The 14,913-nt window shown below is 35.0% G+C and overlaps 1 long non-coding RNA gene across 4 annotated transcripts; it reads left to right on the top strand.

The window, feature by feature from the left end:
- Positions 1-322: 322 nt before the first annotated feature.
- Positions 323-9,402, top strand: LOC113709263 (uncharacterized). Of its 4 annotated transcripts, XR_003452635.2 has the most exons (6): positions 323-633; positions 758-885; positions 2,104-3,951; positions 4,065-4,129; positions 7,712-7,775; positions 9,191-9,402. It is a non-coding gene; the product is annotated as an uncharacterized lncRNA (long non-coding RNA). The 4 variants fall into 4 exon arrangements; XR_003452634.2 differs by lacking the exon at positions 7,712-7,775 and having other exon boundaries at positions 758-881; XR_003452633.2 differs by lacking the exon at positions 7,712-7,775 and having other exon boundaries at positions 2,156-3,951.
- The last annotated feature ends 5,511 nt before the right edge of the window (positions 9,403-14,913 follow it).

Here is a 14,913-nt window from a genome sequence, read left to right as displayed (position 1 = left end):
ATATACCAATGCTCATATGCCATCATACAAATTTGCCATGGTTATAGTTAGATATACCATACAAAGAAGGAATCTATCAAAAAAATGCTGCTACTCTGTTATAGTTAAAGTTGGAGGTGAATCAAGCAGCTTGACTTGAGACTGAACTGACAAGTTAAACTCTGAGCATTCTAGATTGAAACTTGACTAACAGTTTGAGCTTGAGAGCCAATTTATTTAATTAATATATTATAATTATTAAATTACTGTATTAGGCTTACGAGTTACAACATTTACAATCTTAAAATGTATACTTATAAAATTATTGAAGCGTGAATAAGTAATTTCGCAAGACCTTGATTAAACTTAAACAAATCAAATGAGCTTCGCTTCATTTCCAGTTCTCCATTTCTAATTTCTTCTCTTCCTCGTTCGTTCGGAGTTCGAAGGCCGCAGCTCAACTGCTCAAGTACCAACACCAAGTCCATTTTGCTTAAGCCTTCAGTAATCAACTTCTTCGTGAACCTGCTGGAGCATCATAGCATACTGTATTAGTGTTAATAGGGTCGCGAAGTGAAATTAAGCAGCTAGGATTCGAAGTTGGAGGATCGCTGCTAACCTTCATATTGCAATTAATCTTCTGGGCAAATTGAGGTATGTATTATGTAATACATAATCTTCTTGGCTTCATGCATTATTTGTTTAATTTTCCTTTTTAAGTTGGTTGTAATTGTGAATCCCGGAACCATAACCTCAATTTGGGGCTCCAATTGAACAGGCTCTATTCTTGAAGAGGAGGACTGTGGGAGCACCTTCCTCAATCTTCGGCAGCTGGAGTTGGACTGTGGAATTCGTCAATTCCTACTACAAATGACTCGGTTGTCGGCGCAGCAGTGGGAAAAGTAGGTAAGCCATAAGCTCTGCTATTTTTCATTTCCAGATAACACCAGTAGCTAGAAGTGATGTTGTGCTTCAGATTGTGCTTTGTTACCTATAATACTGAATTGGTAATCTTGAGTTTTGCCCTCTAATTTAAGTTCTTGACTTTAAAAGGGAACAGGATTAATTACCTTATCAGGAGGTTATTTGCTGGAATTGGTTGAAGTTCATAATGACAGTGCATTAAGATTTTTGCTTGTAGATTTTGTTTTTTTTTTGGATCTGCACTGTTTTACTTGTCTTTTGGTAAGTTTTGATTGTTTCTATGGTTGCATATCTTTAATCTAGACTCTAAAACCTCTTATGGTTTTTTAGTCATTGAATTTGGGGCTTAATTTTGTATCAAAATGGAGCCTTTGGAAGATATCATCGTATCCTGGTAATTAAGTTTGCAATCACTTTTGTTTGATTTCTTTGCGAATTGAATTCTATGTAAAGTTGGGCATGATTTTTCTGTCCTAGTAGTTGCTGGGCTTGATTGTGTTGTCCCAGATGTAGCTTAATTTCTTGGATGGATAGTTCCTGCCAACAACCCAAGTTGACAAAAACTGGGTAGCATGGTAGGATCCTACCTGAATATGCTTTCCATGTCACGGATGATGTGTTTAATGGATTAGATTTGTCTAATCTTTTGTAGCCTAAAATGGATTAGATTTCCATGTCACTAAATTTATCTTATTGTAAAGCAGTTATTTCACTATTGTGGGAAGCAAATAGAATAAATTCTGATCTTTTTTTGTTGTGTACTGTACTACCGCTCATGCAATTCCACAATCAGATATGCATTACCTGGCAGATTTGGATATGTTAGCTTTTTTTCCCTGCAAAATTAACCTTTTAATGAAATCAAGCATATCTGGCTTGGAAAGCTGGTTTAACTTGTCACTTTACATCCTTACTGGTCACTTTGAGAACTAAGATCTTTATAGAGGTTGTTCAAAGTATGGAAATCTGGTTTAGCCTGTCACTTTACATCCTTACTGGTCACTTTGAGACCTAAGAAATCTGGTTTAGCTTGGAAATGATTATTGTGGGTATAGATCACCAAAGCATACTTGTCTAATTGTCTCCTGACGTGGCTTTCTTTTTAGTCATTCTTGGCTTGTTGTATCTTACCATTTTCTAAAGACTGATTGTTAACAAATGATCAGTCGTCCATAACCTGAATTTTTTTTTTAATTAAAGGCATGTCTACTAGTCAACCTGAGGTTTCTTCCATGCCATGTGTGTTTGCCAGTGATTCATCCACTCCACTATTGTCGGGCAGCCCAATATTTGTGAGCTGTGACAACACAGGAAATGATGCTTGCCCTCTAGAAAGTGGCGGTGGTCCTGTGACTGAGGGAACAGAACAAGTGCCAACCAGGGACACGACTATTCAACAAGGAGAGGAAAATGAAGGTGGTGGTCAATTTCAGGTGCCTAAAAAGAATAAAACCTCGGAGGCATGAGAAGACTTCGATGCATTTGATAAAAATGGCTAGCATTTTGCCATTTGTAAACATTGTGGGAAAAAGCTATCTTGGGGTAAAACTAAGCAAACCAGCAGTATGTGAGGCATCGAGATAATTGTCTGGTTAGAAAAACCAAGATTAGAAAGGCCGAGCAGCAAACAAAACTCAACTTTCAGTGGGCGGATGACCATTTTCCAACTGTACCAGCATTGCACACGGGCAACTTTGATATAGAAAACAATGAGGGAGGCTGCTGCACACTGGATCTTGATGCACGAGCATCCCTTCACAATCTTGGAGGAAGAGGTATTCAACCTCATGATGAAACATGGCTTTCCGGAGTGCTAAAAGATCTCTCGGGGGACAGCTAAAATGATCATACACAAGTGTATGAACTGGAAAAGAAGAAATTGAAGAACATGTGCAGAAAGCAAGCCTGACAACTGATATGTGGAAATAAAAAAACCAGAAGATTGAATACATAGTTGTGACGGGCCATTGGATTGATGCCCATTAGAAACTTCAGAAGCGGGTATTAGATTTGGTTCACATCCCACCACCTAGACATGGAGTTGAGATCTCGGCTGCAGTCTTCAAGTGTGCAAATGAGTGGGGTATTGGGCAAAAGATTCACACAATTTTAGTGGACAATGCCTCAAATAATGATGTGCCCATTCGCCTTCTGAATGATGACTTTGGTAGAACAAAGAAGCTATTGGGTGGAGGCCAATTGCCAGTCCCCTCTATGAGTTGTGTCCATCTTCTGAAGATTGGGAGAAAGTTGAAAAGGTGTGCTGCATTTTGGAGAAGTTTTGGACAGCCACACACATAATTTCAGGGAGTGAATATCCAACCAGCAACTTGTTCTTGGCGGAATTTCTGAAGGCGAAGAAATTGTTGGATGCATGAATAAATGATGAAGATTTCATCCGGGGAATGATTGCAAGAATGAAGCTCAAGTTTGATAAATACTTGATTGAATGCAATCTGTTGATGTCCATTGCTGCTATCTTGGATCCCATGCAGAGAATGTGATCAATGGAGTTTGCCTTCCCCAAGATGTACCCGGCTTATGAAGCACAAGAGAAAATTAAGAAAGTCCAGAAAGCCATCTTTGACCTTTTTGAAGAGTATCGTGAAATGGCTGCCATTGCAAGTGCTACAGCAAGTAGTGGATCAGTTGCTTCATCTTCTAGCCAGGGTCCACTTTGGCCATGGGGAGATTCTTATTGGGATGATTTAGATGAGTATTGTGTCGATATTGAGACCAATATCTGGATAAGCCTCCGAATTGCTAGATTATCTGGATAAGCCTCGGCAGCCACTTGGTGGAAATCCAATGGATTTCGACTGCTTGGATTGGTGGAGGGTCAACCGGATTGCATACTTGGCATTATCTCAGATGGCCTCTGATATATTGGTCATTCCTATCACTACTGTAGCATTTGAGGCCACCTTCAATTCTGGGACTAGGGTGATTGATTCCTACTGAGCTTCACTTGATCTTGAGATAGTTCAGATGTTAATGTGTGCGGGTGACTGGTGTAGAAATTTACACGGAGTCAAAAAGAAAGTGAAAGTGAGTTGCTCCTTTATACTTGTATTATTTCTCCATAAATTAGTAGTTACTAGTTTGTATCTTTATTTTGTAGTGAACTAACAGAAGTTTGCACTTTCTTTTCATTAATGCAGGAAACAACAACTGTCAAAGAATATGAGCTGCCAAAAGTATGAACTTCGAAACGACATAGAATCAGGTCCACTTTAATCTTCTTTGTGAAATTTTATTTTATTGTTCTTATTTTGGCTTTAGGTTGTGTTATAAACTTATAATGCCAAAGGATTTGTTCATAAGTTGAAAAGAACACCTACTGAACTGATGTTTCTTCTTCTTTGTTGACCATTGATGAATTGATGATTAAGTTGACACTTGAGAACAGGTTTATTTGTGTATATTGATGTTTCTGGAATGTGGAATCCTGGATCATGGCTTTTGAGTTTTTGGATTTGAATCTGGATGCATGTGTTTTTACTTATTTGTTATGTTGTCGTTTACTTCTTTTTGGAATCTGGATTTTGGACCATGGCGGCTTGGTGTGGATGCATTTGTTTCTGGATCATGGCTTTTTATTGTATATTTGTTCTATATTGTATGATGCTGAACTGCTGGACTGATTAACAATCATTTGCTTGGGGCTATTTTTCGATATGAGCATGATTATGAATGGTAATTCCAAGTGTTGAACTAGTTGATGCATAAATTGAGGCTGTTGCATTGGATTGCATTTGAACTTTGAACTGATTCATTGCTGAAACTGGAAGCTGGATTCTGGAAATTGGAAACTGAAAACTGAAGTAGCAGGAATCAGATTGAGCTTGCAGGAACTGTTTTTCGAGCTCGAGTACTCAAGCTCAATAAGGCTTGGCAAAACTTCAGCCTTATAGATTTGAGCTCAAGCTCCAAAAGAGTATCACCGAGTTGAGCTCGAGCTCTCTCCCCAGCTACTCGCTCGAGCTCGAGTATATACATGAGCCGAGTTCAAGCTCGAGTTTGGGGATACTTGAGCTCGACTCGGCTTGATAGCATCCCTAATCACAATTCACTAATTGTCCATAAATTAGTTGTCGTAGCATGTTGGACTCCAACTATTTATCTAGAGTTTCTTCCAAGCTCTACGGCATATTATACTCCCAGCTACTTACCTGTTTAAGCAACCAATTAAAAATATACATGGGTCAATATTTATTAGAAAAGCCAAGAATCCTGGGAGAATTAGGAAGATGGGAACAGCAATAGTAGGGGAATTTCTTAGAATATTAGTAATAAAAAATACTCGGTTAAAAAGAGCCCACCACGTATAAAATATGTGGCGGCCCTTTGAAATAAAAGAAAAGTTGCTAAGCGATAGAAAATTTATTTATCTATTTTTTTAAAAAGGCACGTGGTGGCCAAAGTATATTTTGAAAAAAGGACAAGAAAAAGAGGAATGTATGAATTGTTAATTTAATCTCGCAACCAGTCAATGAATTTAAAATTAACTTGTACACAATTAGTATTTGATTTAGCCTCCATATTAGTTAATACATTTACTCCATGTTGTCTTTTCAAGTTATTATATAATCTCCATTTGCAAATATGGTAATTTATTTTGAATTTTTACTAAAATTCTTATTATATATCAAATAATGGATAATTTTAAGTGTTCAATTTATTAAACAAAGTTACATGCAAATATTATGATTAAAAAATACATTATAAGTATAAATAAATTTATAAGAATTATGCAAAACGAAATATTCTTTAATATGATCCAACATTTCCTCATATTTCTTTTCATGATCTCTTATTTTTACAAGCATTTTGTTGAGCTTCTCTTAGCTGTGCTATTTCCAATTAAAGATCATGAATTGTCTTTTGATGATGTTCCTTTTCCTTTTGCCATTGCACCATTAAATAGTAAACATAATTGAATTATATCTTGTTTAATGAGTGATTTGTGATATTTAAGGGAAAGAGAGTAAGCACCTTGTGCTATTTAACCAGTTTAATGTGTAACTTTGGCCTTTCCCATTTGCTTCGCTATGACTCTTAGGTTCTGAAAAATTAAAGGAGAAGTCAATTATCATTTTTGTTTCAAACCCTATACACAGGACGGAGATGTCAGTCCCAAATTTCATTAATAATACAAAAACAAATAAAAAGTAGAGAGGGCATTAACCTAACCTCTAGAACATGTCAAAAGCAATAAAGGAGTATTACTCCCTTACATTCAAGTAGAATGTGCTAGTCTAATATAAGCAAATCTATGTAAATCTAAGATCAACATGCCTTTTGTGAGGATCCGAAAAATTTTCTTATTTTATATTATTTTATTTTATTTCTTCGAATACATCTTCTTTACTTTACTTTATTACCTTAATTTCCTAGATATTTTTATAAGTGAGACAAGTTTTTAAATCATTTTTCTTGTATAAGTTAGTTCATGTTAAGTTCGAAATGCATTATGGAAGTGGGACCCTCTAATGCGGTAAGTGTGATAAGAAAATGAGAAGTTTTGCATAAAGGAATATTATTTTATAAGGTGCTAAGGGATAATTAGAAGTTATCTAGATAGTTTAGCCTTTGGAAGACAAAAAAAAAGATGAGGATTAACCTTAGTGAGCCAAGTGTCGCGTAACCCTTGGAGATGTGACTTTGACTACAACCTTTATTATCCTTTAATAAAACCAAATTTGACCAAAATTCCTTCCATTTTCTTCCAAGCTTGGCCGACTCTCTCGAGGGAAAAAAAGGAAAGGAAAACTTCATCTTTAACCTCAATTTCTTACTTGAATCTTGAGTTTTAACCAACAATCTTGCAAACTACTCCATAAAAGGTGATATCTAAGGAAGATTAAAGGCTTTAGTGGAGAGATTTTTGGGGAAGAAGCACTTGGTTTCCATTTTTCTTGGGATTTCAAGGTAACTATGGCAAGAAACCTTTTCACTTCTAATACTTGCATACTAGTGGTTTTAGAGTTGAATTTTGGTAGTTTTCATGAGAAAATTCATGGTTTGAAGTAGTGATTTGAAAAATCCAGCTTTTATGGTGAAACTTCAGCCCTTATATGATGCTTGAGCTAGGTCATGATTTGATAGTTTTGTCATGTGATTTATCTAGCTTTTATATGTTAGTTTGGCTTGGTTAAGGAAAATTTCAGCTTGTAGTTGAAATTTCAGCTTAGGGTTTCCAAAATTCAGCTTTATTGTGGTTGATATTTGAGCTATGAATTAGCCATTTGGGGATGGTTTTGTGGCCTTAATCAAGTGTATTAGATAGCTTATGACTTATGGTTGTGATTGAGGTTGAATTGAGATGAAATTTGGTGTTGAGTTTGGATGGAAAAGTAAAGAAAACAAGGGGAAGTGCTGCTGAAATTTATACTACTTCCTCTCTTGTGAAATAAGTGAGATAAGAGGGACGATTTTGGGTTGGTTTGGACTTAGGTTACATGTGATTTCTTATGTGCACCTTGATGGTAGCATATAAGCTGAAATTTTGATAAAATTATGTGAAAAGTAAGACGAAAAGTGATGGTTCCTTCTAGTATGCTTTCTAGTTGCATTTGTTTCACTTTAACCTCGAGGTTGGTTGTCTTTTTAGCTATTTTGTTGTCGGAAATTCCAGCTTTGAATTGAAATGAAGGACTCTTCGGTTATTCATGTTCTTAGGTCCAAATGTTTTCTTTTCACTCCAAAATCATATTTGCATATTTGCACTGGTAGTTACTTGGATTTTCTTTGATTCACCTAAACTTTGGATGGTTGAACCGTAATATTTTATCTTGGTTGTTCTTAGGGTTTGTCGGTGATCAAGGATATAATCCGAAAGGAAACTGTTGACGTTATTTTTGCTTGAACTGGTGAGTGTACCACTCGCATGACTTGTTGCTTAACCAATTTCCTTGTGCTTGAAGTTTATGACTTGAATGACTGTGACTTTAGTTCATCCTGGATGGGACGAGGGTGTACTTTATTAGGGGTGTGAATCGAAATCGAAATCGGTAGTTCGGAACTTTGAAATCGGAATTTTTCAGAATTTTGGTATCAGAATTTTCGACCAAATTCAATTTCGAATTCACCAATTCCGAATTCGAATTCGTTCCGAATTCAATTCCGAATTCGGTAAATTCCGATTTCATCGAATTCATGAATATAAAAATTATTATTATTATTATATAAATATTATATTACATATATATAAAAATATTATATCTATGTGTGAAAACGAATTTGAAATCGAAATAAGAATTTCAATTTCACCGAATTCATGAATATAAAAATTATTATTATAATATAAATATTATATTATATATATATATGAAAAACAGATTTGAAATCGAAATAGGAATTTCGATTCCGATTTCGATTTCGAATTGGGAATTCGAAATCAGAATTTCTGATTTGAAAAATCTCATTACTAAATATAAAAATTATTATTATAATATAAATATTATATTATATATATATGAAAAACATATTTGAAATCGAAATAGGAATTCCGATTCCGATTTCGATTTCGAATTGGGAATTCGAAATCAGAATTTCTGATTTGAAAAATCTCATTACTGAATTCGACCAATTTGAAATCAGATATTCCGATTTCCATTCCGAATTACCGAATTCGAAATTTCGAATTCAATTCGACGGTCGATAAATCGGAATTTTTCGATTTTGCACTCCCCTATACTTTATCACACACGTTTCCCTTGACTATTTGACTGGTTAACTATGCAATTTGGATCTGTTACTTGTGCATGAGTTGATGTCGTTTGGAGGCTAATATCTAACGACCTTACTATGAAATTTGAGCTCAAACCTCATTTTTAGTCAATCGAATCGAACCAATAAAGAATTGGTCGAGGTAGAATGACGAACCATGAGGAAACTGTTACTGATTCACTGAATATTTCTGATATTTGGTATACTCTAGTATTACTACCACTATTCCTGTTTGGTGTTCGAGTCCGGTAAGGGATATGTTTGGTGGACGGAAATTGGTGTAAAGTGGGGATCTACGGTCATGGTTTTGCTTCTTTAAACGTTGACGGAGGGTCAACGGGTTTGGATCAAGTAATGCAACGGAAAAATTGGCCCTTTAGAGCTATCTGTATCCTTTTACTTGAACTATTCTGCTTAAATTGTGGTGTTTACTTATATCTTTATTTGATGCTTATATTTGATCGATTAAAATTGTAATTATGTGATTCTTGACTGCATGACCTTTTGGTGTCTCATTGGGCGAAAGCTCATCCTGTTACCTTTGTTTTCCTCATAGGGGGCGAAATTTTGGGAGCGTGAATTTTGGGGAAAGAGTTGAGCTAGTTATAGTTTGTTTTTGTTTAAACTCCTCTGTATTAGTAAACTTCACATGTATTTGTATAAGTTTGGATATTCTGACTTGTACTTTAAGTTGAATCATTAGAGACTCTATTGTATATAGTATGGATTGATTATTCGAAATTAAATTGCGCATTTTAGTGTGGTAAATGTGAATTTTGGCTCAGTAGTCCTGACGAGAGTTAAGCAGACAATCCGCTAACCTTTGGGGTACGCCCTAATGGAAGGTAGGGCTGTCACATCCTACATTTTTTGGGAATAGCAAATGCTAATGCAAACAAATATTCAATAAACATTCAGAAGTTGAGGCACAATTCTACTGATTGATTGATTGATGATGACATACACAATAAGCAGAATTTTTGCAAAACAAACATTTAATCCAATAACTCAATGGCACATGCTCATGCTTCTAAGAAAATAAAACAGTAGTATAGTGCTTTGATCTGCACGTCAAAATATTAGCCCCAAGAAGATAGACAAACCAAATCCCGACTGCCTCTAATAGTCAGTCAATTTATTCATTAAAATCGAAATAGATGTTGAGGCTCTCTCTCCAGCATTAACATCAAAGAGTAAAAAGCAATTTAGAAGGAAAATGAACATTTCCCAAGTGCAAAAAGTAGAGGTAAAACACACAACACCAATGCCTTCTTCATCTCAGGTTCCAATTCTTGTACCCTGACGTGACTCACATGATAAGCTGTCGGTCTGTTCTTTGTTAGAGTAAAACATTCAACAAAGATCCAGAAATCCAAATACGATAAAATCCAAGCCCCACGGGTAGTCCAAATGGTTCCGTAATTTGGTATTTACCAACAGGTCCCATGATTGACTCCGTGTGCTACCTGGTTGTGTATCCTTGAAGCAAGACTCTACGCAGTCATAGGGGATTAGTTTAGCCGAAAAGTTGGGATACCCTAAATGAAAAAAAAAAAATGATAAAATCCATCTTCCAGCATGCCAATATGAAGAACACAGAGAAAAGTCACCAGTTGATCTCCCGATGGCCTCAACTTGATAACTGCAGATTCATTATCTGTCTGGAAGCGAAAGAGTAACATAGTTCAACATGATAGCCATAGTTTCTGAATTAACCTTAAACTAACAAAGAACATCCATATTTTGTCTGAAAGTGAAAGAGTGACAGTTAAAAATCAACAACTAAAGCTAAGAAGTATTATCATATATCAAAACTAAGCTACATACATTCTTAATCCTAAACCCAGCCACGGATTTAAGGGGAGGCTGGTGGGGGCTTAAGCCCCCCCCAAGCCGCCGGAAAAACCCCTACATCTAGTCTACCTTCCAAGCAATGCTGCTCTGCCAATTACACTGATGGCACGGGAGTACGAGGTTTTCACGGTTGTTCCTGTCAAGGAAACATCAAATGGTTCTCGATTCGCTCCTATAGGCCTCATCAGGATGTTCAATTCAGGTGGAGCGGTCAAAGAAGTGGGTTATGGAAAGAACATATGCGTCAAAGCACGGGGATGTGGTACTTTTGGAGCCTATTCATCAGTCAGACCCAAAAGAATCACAGATGACACAGAGGAAGTCCAGTTTCATTTTGAAGAAGCCTCTGGATTGGTAACCCTCGATCTCCCAGTCCCAGTCCCAGTCCCAGTCCCAGAGAGAGCGCTGTACCTCTGGACCATCAACATTGAACTCTAAACAATTAGTTACAGCATTGAAGGCCGCCGGGCCCCATTAATTTAGAATGGAGCCCCAGGCCAGCTTTGCTCTCTGTAAACCTCCTTCAAAAATCAGCGGATGGTTTTGGATTGGATAGGCTCTATATGTTGCGCAAACCCGTCAGAAGAATCTTTTGCTGCACACTCCTAGATTTTTAACCATTTCGCCTTGTGAACGAGACAAAAAAGATATCCTTCTCTGTTACGATCTTCTAACGCAAAAACTTATGTCACGGGGCACGACCCGGATCTTAGCAGAAGCAGCAGGAATCAATTTGGGCATGATGGGTCTTAGCTTCGTAGCAACTTTTGACTTTGCTTCTTGTAGCTTTTCCATTGGGTTTGTGCAATATACATATTATTATTGATCCACCAGCTTCACTTGCAGGCCCAAATATTTTCTAGTTGAATTCTTGGACTTGATGGTAACGTGCTAAAAATAAAATCTGAAGGAACAAATGAACAAGCAATTGTTTGTGGCGACGGTTGAATGAGTAGTACTTTTCTTGATCCATTGTAATACAACACGCAAGTTGAATGACTGTCTGGTTGTATACATCGAGAAGGATATTTTTGCAACAATTGAAAATGAGCAAATATTGCAGCGTTTTCAACGGATGAAGACTCGCAGAATGCAATTGCCTCCTCTTCGTTATTCGAGTGCAACAACTACCAATACTTCAAGTGTTAATCAATAACAAATTTTTGGGTATGTATAATTATATGTTTTTATTATTTTTATAATTATTGATTCTAAATTTTACTTATTAAATATATTTATTTCGTCACAAAAAAATTTTTTTAATACACTTCAGCCCCCCCAAAAATAAATTTCTGGCTCCGTCCCTGCCTAAACCAATATTATTGTTGCATCTCTGTACTCTATAAACACACGCACAAATCAAGGCTTCACAATTTATGAGATAAAATCAAGAAAAAAAATTAAAGGACTATGTACTAGATCTTAACTTCAAAAGTATGGATTTTCTCAACAAAAATATGTCAGCGCGTTGAGGAAGACCCCCAACAATACCAAACAGTGATGAAGCCGGGATTTTTTCCTTTTGGTTGGGGGAGGGGGGGCGCAAAATTTTTCCTAACAAAACTATCTTAATATGTTATGTTCAAGATAATTTCCATCTATTTAAATATATGATATCTAAAAATATCAAATATTAACTTTAATTATAAAGGTATGTCTATTTCATAAATATGTAGCATAGTATAATGAAAATTAAGACAAGAAATAATCTTTGATTAAATATCTTATAACATCATAGACCACTCAAGTTGCACATCATGAGAAGATGCTCCAATATGTCATCTATGAAGAAAAAAATATAACTATGCAATATAAATATAACCATTTTCAATTTTAAAAAGATAAAAGTTATATTAACATATCTTGAAATTTCAATCTCTTTTCTTAAAAGTAAATTGAGGTTTATGTTCTTTTATAGAACTAAATTCATCTATGATTGAATCAATGCTAAATTTTCTAACAACTTCCCTTTCTATGTACACAGTTAAAGCAATCATTTAAGAAATTATCTTCCAACTTGTTTTGGAGCTTCGTCTTAATTATCTTCATAATTGAAAATGCCCATTCTTTAATTGCAATTGATACAGAAAGAGTGAGAACAAGTCTAATCAATTGGGCTAAACTGTATATTTGTCTGTGGGCCAATAAATAATTATTTTTATTTTATCTCATTAATAATTATGAATTGGGTCAATTTACTATGGATCATCCGTTATATGTTTAATTTTTGAAAGTTAAATAATTAGCATAATAAAAAATGAATAACTTTTTCTGAGAAAAAAATTTAATTCAAAGGTGGCTAATATATATATATATATATATATAAACTTTCATAATATAAATTAAAATTATAAAAAATTGGGGGGACAACTTTGTTTTATATATATATATTTACATACTATGAATTAAAATTTTTAAAACTTAGGAGCCCCCTCAGTTCCCTTGGCTCCGACATTGATGCCAAACATCTTTGTATCCCAAACGGAACTTTTAACATAATAGTAAAATTCACCATTGGAGGGAGTTTTGTAACAACTAACCACTATAATCAACTAGTTTTACATATTTAAGGTGTCAAGCAAGTTCTAAAATGTAGCAGTCATCAACAAAAACTTTTAAGCTATACAAGTAGTCTAGCAGTGATCCTTGAAAACAGCAATCGAGAAATGTTAAGGTCCTGTTCACAATTAGACTATGGAGTTTACTTAATTTATTCCAAACTTGTAAAAGAGAGACAACGTGAATTTCAGACAAGAAAGAAAGAAAGAAAGCATAGCAGAGAGTAACATGAAAACTAGTGCGTCTTACCCTCCGTATAGTTAGTGAGTTATTGCATGGGGCAGGATTTATCTAGTGCGCACTTGATAGCAGTTGCGGATTCGCTTATCAAAAAAAAAATTTTGAACAAAGCAGAAATATTTCAAATAGAAGTCCATATCAAAACTTCCAACAAAACAACCTTCTTTTTTTTTTTTTGTCGAATTTGACTAATAATATTATCCCAAACATGCCATGTAAATCAAGAGACTGAACAACTGGGAACTCCTTCCAAGAGATCTTTGTTCAAGAGCTTAAGCATTATATCCCACGTTGTTTGTCTACAATGTTCGATGCTGATTGGATTATCTTTAGGTGGAACAGGATAACTTCTTGCAAGCATGAAACTTTATTTTTATTTTTTCTAGTAATACAAAAACAAATCAGGATGAAGCATGCTACCTCCAAAAGGATTCAACTTGCCTATACATTTTCCAATTGTAACGTATTCAGACCCAAAAGTCCATCTTTTTCTAAGTAAAGTAATGCACTCGTAATTCTCAACGTACATCATGCTTTCACCAAACGAAAACTTTCCGCTTAAAATTCTATGAGATGCAGGTAGAATCCATGTTGTGCTCAGAAATTTGAAATATATGAATAGAAAAATCAAAATCAGAAATTAGTTAACTCATTAATTATACAAATTTCAGCCCATACCTTTTTCTTTGCAGATTGTGAATATTCTTGTTTCCTCAATTTGCAATATAGCGCATATAGTTCCAAATGTTCAATTCCCAGCCATTTGGAGCTCCTAATATCCTTATTTCATGATAAAAGCACATAAATCAAATTAGACCTTTAATTATCTTAGAAAATAATTCAGACTGAAAAAAACTTATGAACCATACCAAAAGAAGATGCAACAGCTAACAACAAAGCTATAAACACCAAAACATTAGTTATACACCAAATTTGATTTTAATCCTATCAATGCCAAGAGGAAGAAACACTGCCATATGACTGCAAAACCCAGCATCTCAAATGAGAGACCAAGGGCACAAAAGAACTGCTAGACTACATTTTTTATTTTTTTGGTCAATCCACAACATCTATACTATCCTATTCTACAAAGGAGGGAGAATTGAACTAAGTGACATAAGGGGTTAAAGGGAAGACAGATGCAATTAGATTAAAGGGGTACTATGACACACTCTTTGAATTTTTGTAACTGGAGGGCGTGAGGTTTGAAATCTTTTTTTACAACTCAAAGAGAGATTTTACCGGTGGCCAACTTGTATGAGACTACACGTGTCCAATAAAATATCACACATGATCTTCTATCCCACTTTTTGTATCATTTCTTTTTTCCAACATCTATTAAATCGTCATATATCCTTCATAAACATCCTATGTTAATTCTTTTTCATACCTTTTTAAGTTCTAACACTACTAATAGAGTAGAATATAAAAGATCATAAACAAGAAAATTAAAATTTAACTGAAAATGGGTTTTTAATGAATTTTCTGTTATTTTTATAATTTTCTAGTTAACTTGTATTTTTTTTAGTCTATGATCTTCTATATTCTGCTCTGTTAGTGTTAATAGTGTTAAATGAACAAGAAAAAGAATTAAATATTATGTTTATGAAGGATATATAGTGATTT

Source organism: Coffea arabica, chromosome 9e (assembly GCF_036785885.1).
Source record: "Coffea arabica cultivar ET-39 chromosome 9e, Coffea Arabica ET-39 HiFi, whole genome shotgun sequence".
In the NCBI taxonomy this organism is placed as follows: Eukaryota; Viridiplantae; Streptophyta; class Magnoliopsida; order Gentianales; family Rubiaceae; genus Coffea; species Coffea arabica.
The sequence above is the reverse complement of the archived record's forward strand: the minus strand, read 5'-3'. Positions and strand labels throughout refer to the sequence as shown.